This window comes from Parasteatoda tepidariorum, chromosome 7, assembly GCF_982258835.1.
Source record: "Parasteatoda tepidariorum strain Cologne lab strain chromosome 7, Ptep-v5.0, whole genome shotgun sequence".
NCBI lineage: Eukaryota > Metazoa > Arthropoda > Arachnida > Araneae > Theridiidae > Parasteatoda > Parasteatoda tepidariorum.
In genome coordinates this window covers 108,610,347-108,617,767 of record NC_141761.1, presented here as the reverse complement: position 1 = coordinate 108,617,767, position 7,421 = coordinate 108,610,347, and the positions used below count along the sequence as shown (strand labels likewise).

Here is a 7,421-nt window from a genome sequence, read left to right as displayed (position 1 = left end):
TTCACAACAATCAACGAATCTTACACCTTCCAAACCGAAACAGCATAAGGTTAAATTTGAAAACTCTCCTCGATCTTTAACCAAAACTACAATGAGAGGAAGAAAAGTTCAAGTACCTGTTCGTTACCCGCAATAGACATTTGCGCAGTTTATTTTTGGTAACGTTCGTGGACCTCACTGGAGGGGGAGTACTATGGTGAGCTACAGATCTAGCCTCACCTAACTTTATTTAAAGCTTTAAATTTATTTAACACCGTTGGCAACGTTCCGTTGACAACTGAGTTGTAATTTGGATTTTCACTTTTCCAGCTTTACCTTTTTTCATTCTCGGCCGTCAAACCAGATGGTTGTGTTCTTGTTTTTAGTTAATAAATTTAGTTTATGTATGAATGATATTTCTTTCCTTATACATAAAGTTCAATAGACCCTCGAAGACACTGGGGCCTAAAAGGGGGATTTCATTTTAAAAATTAGGCTTTTCGGCAAGCTAATGCTCCATGCTACTTTCCATGATTTTTTTTATTTTTAAAAATAGTCAAAATCATTACATTTCATGACAAATTTTGATCAATATCGAATTCCATGACTTTCCATGATTTTTCATGACTTTCCAGGTGCGCAAATACCCTACTCTTACAATTCATAATGATGGCAAAATCAATTGTTTCTTATTCATAGAGTAGAGAGGAAAAGACAACTTCTGGAAAGTGAAGTCATACCCTATCGAGACCACCATACGGTGAGGTTCAAGGTCATAGTCTTAAGTCTATAACTTAATGAGTTACTTTTAATCACAATTATACCATTAAACATTTCAAAATTTTATGAACAAGTGTAGTCGAAAATTATTTTTATTCTTTACTGCAATATCAGTTTGATAATGATCGATTTAAAAATCGTTTATTAAATTATATCAGAACAATTAAACATGTATGAAATGTGGACCAAATTATTATTGCAAAAATTTTACTGTTAAATTATCAGTTCGAAATGTTGTTTTTTTTAAACTGAAACAAATCTTTTTAAAGAAATGTAAATTCGTAGTTTATTTAATACCCATTGGCAAAATAGGTCTTGTTTTGGGCTTGATGCCCTTATGAAAAAATCGAGGTATAAATGAGGTATAAACAAGGTATATTTTAAAGGTATAAAGGAGGTTGTTATTTAAAGACGTCGTTGAGGTTGAAAAGGGTGCAAATGAATACCTCAAAACCAACCTCAAATATACCTTAATATATACCTCCAGAGGTATATATGTTTCAACTTGAGGTGTTTAATTTTACATCTTGGGAGAGGTAGATATTTACTACTTTAAAGTGTTTCATTTTCAACCTTAGGTTATTACTTATCAGCTTGAAGTATATTTATTTACACTTTGGAAGTATTTATTCAACAACCTAAAGTGTGTCATTTTACACTTCAGGTTATTATAAATCAACCTCAGGTGTATTTTGTTCCACTTCAGGTAATTATTTTTCAACCTCAGGTATCTAATTTTATGCTTGTAGAGATATATATTTTTCAACGTATGGTGTGTCATTTTACACTTCAGGTTATTTCAAATCAACCTCAGGTGTATTTTGTTCGACCTTAGGTTATTACTTATCAGCTTGAAATATATTTTTTTACACTTGTGGAAGTATTTATTCAACAGCCTAAGGTGTGTCATTTTACACTTCAGGTTATTATAAATCAACCTTAGGTGTATGTTGTTCGACCTCAGGTAATTATTTTTCAACCTCAGGTATCTAATTTTATGCTTGTAGAGGTATATATTTTTCAACCTGAGGCATGTCATTTTACTCTTCAGGTTATTTCAAATCTACCTCAGGTGTAATTTTTGATAGTTGGAAAGGTGATTTTTTACTAACGTAAGGTGTATTATTTTTCACCTCAAATATAAGTTTTTATGCTTGTAAAGGAAATTTTTTTAATCAAACTAAAATATGCCATTTTTCCCTTCAGGTTATATTTTTTTATGCTAATGCTGGTAATTAAATATAATTAAAATGTTTCTCCTTAGACTGCTAATTTTTAACCTAAAATATATATCTTTTCACTTGTAGAGGTATTTATCACTCTGATGGAGTTTTTAATGTTACACATTAGGTGGTAATTACTTATTAACTTTTTACGGTCTGTCTTAATTTTCACTGCTAATCCTGATGCTAAGAAACTATTTTCTAAACACATAGGCGGAATACGGATGAATCTTTCTTTCGAAAGAATTTTCGACTGATTTCCATGTATTGTGTGAAGAAAAGTAAAATGCAATGCAAAGAATATATCTTCCTTTAATTTTGAAATACAACCCATTGGAACGTATTCTTCCTCACACAATTCAAAATAGGAATTTTCACTTAACGCCTTTAATTTATAGTTTGTGAACCTTGTGCTAATTTGCAATTAAATAGTTCATAAAATTTATTAATCTTGAATTAACATGTAGAGTTGAATAATGTTAAGTATGCTGACTCATAAACCTTAAAAGAACATTTCAAATGTTTCTGTAATTTTAATAATTTCAATTAAACTATCGTGAAAAGAGGATACATTTGTTTCAGAAAAATGTGGGAACTCATTTATATAGAACAGATGTTAAAGGCGCTAATTTTTTGTAAAAGCGAAATAACAGCAAATTTAAATAATTTAGCCAGCTTATAAATAAAACCTTTTATTAACAAAAAAAAATTAATTTTTCGTTCAAGAAATCAAAATTCTTGACAATTACTCTGCTTCTTCTGCAAGTTTGCTGTGCTTACGTTATTTGGAGCATTGGAACCTATAAATAAAAAATTTGAATTAGCGAGAGTCATATTTACATTGATAATGACAAATTTTAAAAGATTAGAATAATATTTTAAAGCTTATTTCGTTGCATAAATCACCTTTTATTATTATTTCTATTCAATTTTGAATAAATAAATGGTTTCTTTAGTAACAGCAGATGAATAATAATAATGACCTGCAAAACTCTCCTCCCAGTATATTTTAATTCTTTATTTTGACTGTTTAAACATATCACTTAAAAAAGCTAATTTTCCTATAAGATGCATATAAAAACTGCTGTAGAAATAACACGCTTATTGAAATTCTTAATTTTCCAATAATTCAACCGACCATTTTTAATTATGGATTGTTATGCTGATATTTAAATTTTTTTCTCAGCAAATTTTGAATAAATTCAATTACACTGGCCTGCTTGTTTAAATTTTTAGTCCAATTTCGCAAAAGAAATTGTATTAAAACCAATTCTCAATGCTGCTGATTCCGAAAATAATTGTCTATCACGTAAGGTTTTTAAAAACAAAAGGTCATTTTCAACCTTTTATTTAATGTGATCAAGAATCAATCATCTTTTAATAAAAGAATGTAGAACATCAATGTTTTGTGTTTTTCATGCCCCATCGAAATAAAAGCAACATTAAGTTTATATGTTTACTTGCCTGAGGGAATAATTTAAGATAATGCTATAAAATAATGTTTTCAAAAATCAAAGATCATGCAAACTTTATCAGTAATTTTTTAGGTGAAAAGATTTCATTGAATCAAAGGAGAATAATTTACTTGTCTTTTTTCTTTTTGGTGTATATTTAGAGTTACTCCCAGGGGAAGGCTCTCCAGTTACTAGTCTCCACTTCCTCCTAGCTGCAGAGCACGTATTATTGACAGCCTTATTCAAACCTTGAAATTCTGGATGCCATTTACGGAGCAGCTCTGTAAAAGTTGCATGTTCAAGTTGAGTAAAATCAAGTTATATAAAAGTTGCATAGCAAGTTTCATTTGGAAATTTTCAGATGAGATTTTTTTTTAAGAAATTGAAGGAAATTGAAATATATATTTATATAACTTTGATAAGTTACTAATGTTGACAACAAAAATCCAGAGTCAATAATACTTTTAAACTTTTTTAACTACAATATAAGCAGATTAAGTATAGGTTCACCAAAATGATTTTAATATTTAATTGAAATAATAAAATTATTTTTTTGGAATAGCTGTCTCAGTAAATTTGTTTTATACAATATTCTTTGTGGATTAAAGATAAAAACTATTTTATTAGAGCACACTATTTATACGAAAAGTTTTCATGTTCTCTTAGTCTCTTTACGAGTCTTCACGAGTCTTATTAAAAATAAATTGAAAATCATTCCAAAATATTAAACTGCATCATGTTGATCTAGAATAATATTCAAGATTTTGCCTTAGCGGACTAAAAACTAAAATAAAACTAAACACAGTGGCGCGACAGCCCATAGAGGGCCAAGGTCTACTGTGCCCATTTCAGTTTTCTTGACCTTGGGCTCTGGGATGCAGGAGCAGATGTTCCGGTTAGGTGGTCCGCCGAACGCGGAACCCCCAGTGTTTAGTTCCCAAGCATGCTTGGTACTCATTTATCGACCCACTGAAGGGATGAAAGGCTGAGTCAACCTTGCCCGGCCCAAGGATCGAACCCAGGACCTGTGGCACGGAAGAGCGGGGCGTTGCCTTAGTGGACTAAACGGACAAAAAGTTTGAATTTTGCATGAGAATTTTTTAAGTGGATGCCAGTTTTCCTTTACCTATAGTTGCCTTTTTGCTAACTAACTTCAGATATTATTTAATAGGTGATACACATACAAATACTTTTAAGATACTCAACTAAACCAAGCTTATGTATAAAAGGGCAAGTAAACTTAAACTAGGCTGCATTAATTTCTTCGTAAAAATTTTAGTAACTTGTACTTGTCAGAATTCAATATGCTGTTGCTGGAATTATTATGGTGTTATTGAAGAAATGATTTCTGGTGAAAAGATGCGTTCTCTTAATCTTAATTTTAATGTTGAACTAAGCCATATTACACAAGTAACTAATTCTGGCAACTTTAACTTAATTCCTGTGACAAATATATCTTCTGTTTCTATTTCCATCCAGTGCGATGACACTGGAAAAATTTATTTTGCTAATGTGGTGAACAATCTAGAATTAGAATAACTTTTTTCTCTCTAGAGGCAATGTATATGTAAGTTCAGTAATCCCCGCTTATATATAATGTAATCGCTGCTAATATCAATCACTTATTATTACCGAAATTATTCGGTTCTGATTTTTTTTCATTGATATTATAGTTTTCTGTGATCCTTACATAATTTAATGTTATTAGAATTTAATTTTCAAAATTCTTTATTTATTAGCGTTATATTTTTATTTACTCTGCACATTTAAAAATAAAAAAAATTCTTTTCTTTCTCTGCGATAATGTTAGAATTTCCAATTTCTCATCATTTCTGGAGTTTAAAAACAAAATATTTTTCAGATTATGAAAATTTATGAAGTTTGCTTTATTAATTTGTGAGGGAGGTTAAAAAATTAGTTCACTAAAATTAGCTTGAATCTTATCTCATATTACATATATTTTTATTAAAAAAAAATTTCAGATTTTATTAGGAATTCTCATATATTTTTTAATGAAATTTGTTGATTTGATATGGTAAACTTGTTTCCTACCTTAGAATCACCTGTTAATACTTAACATTAATTTAAAAAAATGAATATTTACTTCGAAAAACAGGATTGTTTTTTTTCTTCATGTTTGTAAATATATATTTTTATGAAAATGCAACTTTTGAAGAAATATTAAAATTTTTGTGTGATGTATTTACCCTGATTGCAATTTTTATTGTATATGTTTATTTTATTAGTTAAATATGTATGTTAGATTTTTGTTGAAGGCAACAAATATGCATTTCGTTCCTTACAATAGTATTGTTTATTTGTTTTATTACCTGCAATATATAGAAACTGTTAACTTTCAATTTTCAGTGATTTATTTATAAGAGAAATTATGAACCTTTTACTCAATCAGCTTGCATACTGCTACGTTAAAACATATACATTTAAGCAAAACAAAAAGAATAGTTATATTTGAATAAATTACAAACAATAAAATATACTGTGCGTAACCTGCTGTAACGATTCACCAGTAACGTTACCCTAAACAGCGACGAGAAATATTTAGATTGATCTGTCTTATTGCTAAGCCTACAACAATAGCCTCAAAGAATATCCTCCGACTTAAATAATGTAAGATCAGGACGCGTCTTTAAAACAAAAATAATGAAATTTAAGTTTGAAAGTTGAGGCATATTTGATTAAAAGTGACAAAGCTAAATTAATAAATGTCAAGCACACTTACCGAATTTTAAAGAAACTTTCGATTGTAAACACACACGCCATTTGCCGGCTAGCACGGAACTCTGGGAAGTGAGCTAGTTGATATGAAGTGTACTTTAAACAACCTTAAAACAACCTTAGGTATAAATAAAATGACTTCATACATCTCAATAAAGACCTCACTCTCTTTAGTTGAAAAAAATTATATTTTTTATACCTCGTAAATACCTCTTTTGTTACAAGTGTAAAAAAAACAACCTGGTGAACCTTAAAAACTGCCTCATGATTCTGGTTGATATGAAGTGAATTTTAAACAACCTCAAAATAAGCTTAGGTATAAATAAAAGGACTTCATATACCTCAATAAATATCTCACTCTCGTTAGTTGAAATAAGGTCAATTTTTTTATACCTCAAAAATACCTCTTTTATTACAAGTATCAGAAAATCAACTTGATATACCTTAAAAATCACCTTATCAGTCTGGTTGATTTGAAGTGAATTTAAAACAACCTCAAAATAAGCTTAGGTATAAATAAAATGACTTCATATACCTCAATAAATATCTCACTCTTTTAGTTGAAATAAGGTAAAAAATTTTACACCTCAAAAATACCTCTTTTGTTACAAATGTAAGAAAATAAACCTGGTATACCTTAAAAATCACCTTATCAGTCTGGATGATTTGAAGTGAATTTTAAACAACCTCAAAACAAGCTGAAGTATATATAAATCAACCTCGTACACCTTAATTACAACCTTTACGAGGTATAATTTTTATTTCTGTTTTCTCTGCAACCTTAAATATACCTGAAATATACCTCAAAACAACCTTAATACCTCAAAAATACCTCAAATCAACCTTAAATATACCTTAAATTTTCATAAGGGTGGCGTGAGCAACTTATTTGGACGCCATCACACTTTTCAACTGAAAAGTGTGATGTGTGCAGTGTGTATGTGCAATGACGACGCACTGCACATGCGTCGTCATTGCATGAGTTGCTACGGTGACCGCTGATGTTTTTTTTTTTTCTCCCCACTATCAGGTATTTTTAATGTATTTACATAATAATTTAAAGTATTTTTGTATTCTTTTCAATATTGACTTATAATGACTGGCTTGACGGTGATTTCAATATAAATATGAATATTAAAGAAGAAAAAGTATTCTGTGATATCTCGAAACACGTACATAGGCAGGATTTGAAAACCAATCCGATGACTAACATCAATTGAGACAGTTTTTGCAACCCATGATTTGAAAT

General features: G+C 29.7%; 1 long non-coding RNA gene across 1 annotated transcript; it reads right to left on the bottom strand.

Moving 5' to 3' along the window:
- Window positions 1-2,652: 2,652 nt before the first annotated feature.
- Window positions 2,653-6,715, bottom strand: LOC147807379 (uncharacterized). Its single transcript, XR_015435665.1, has 3 exons — window positions 6,177-6,715; window positions 3,568-3,717; window positions 2,653-2,782 (listed from the first exon to the last, which is right to left on the bottom strand). It is a non-coding gene; the product is annotated as an uncharacterized LOC147807379 (long non-coding RNA).
- Window positions 6,716-7,421: the final 706 nt, after the last annotated feature.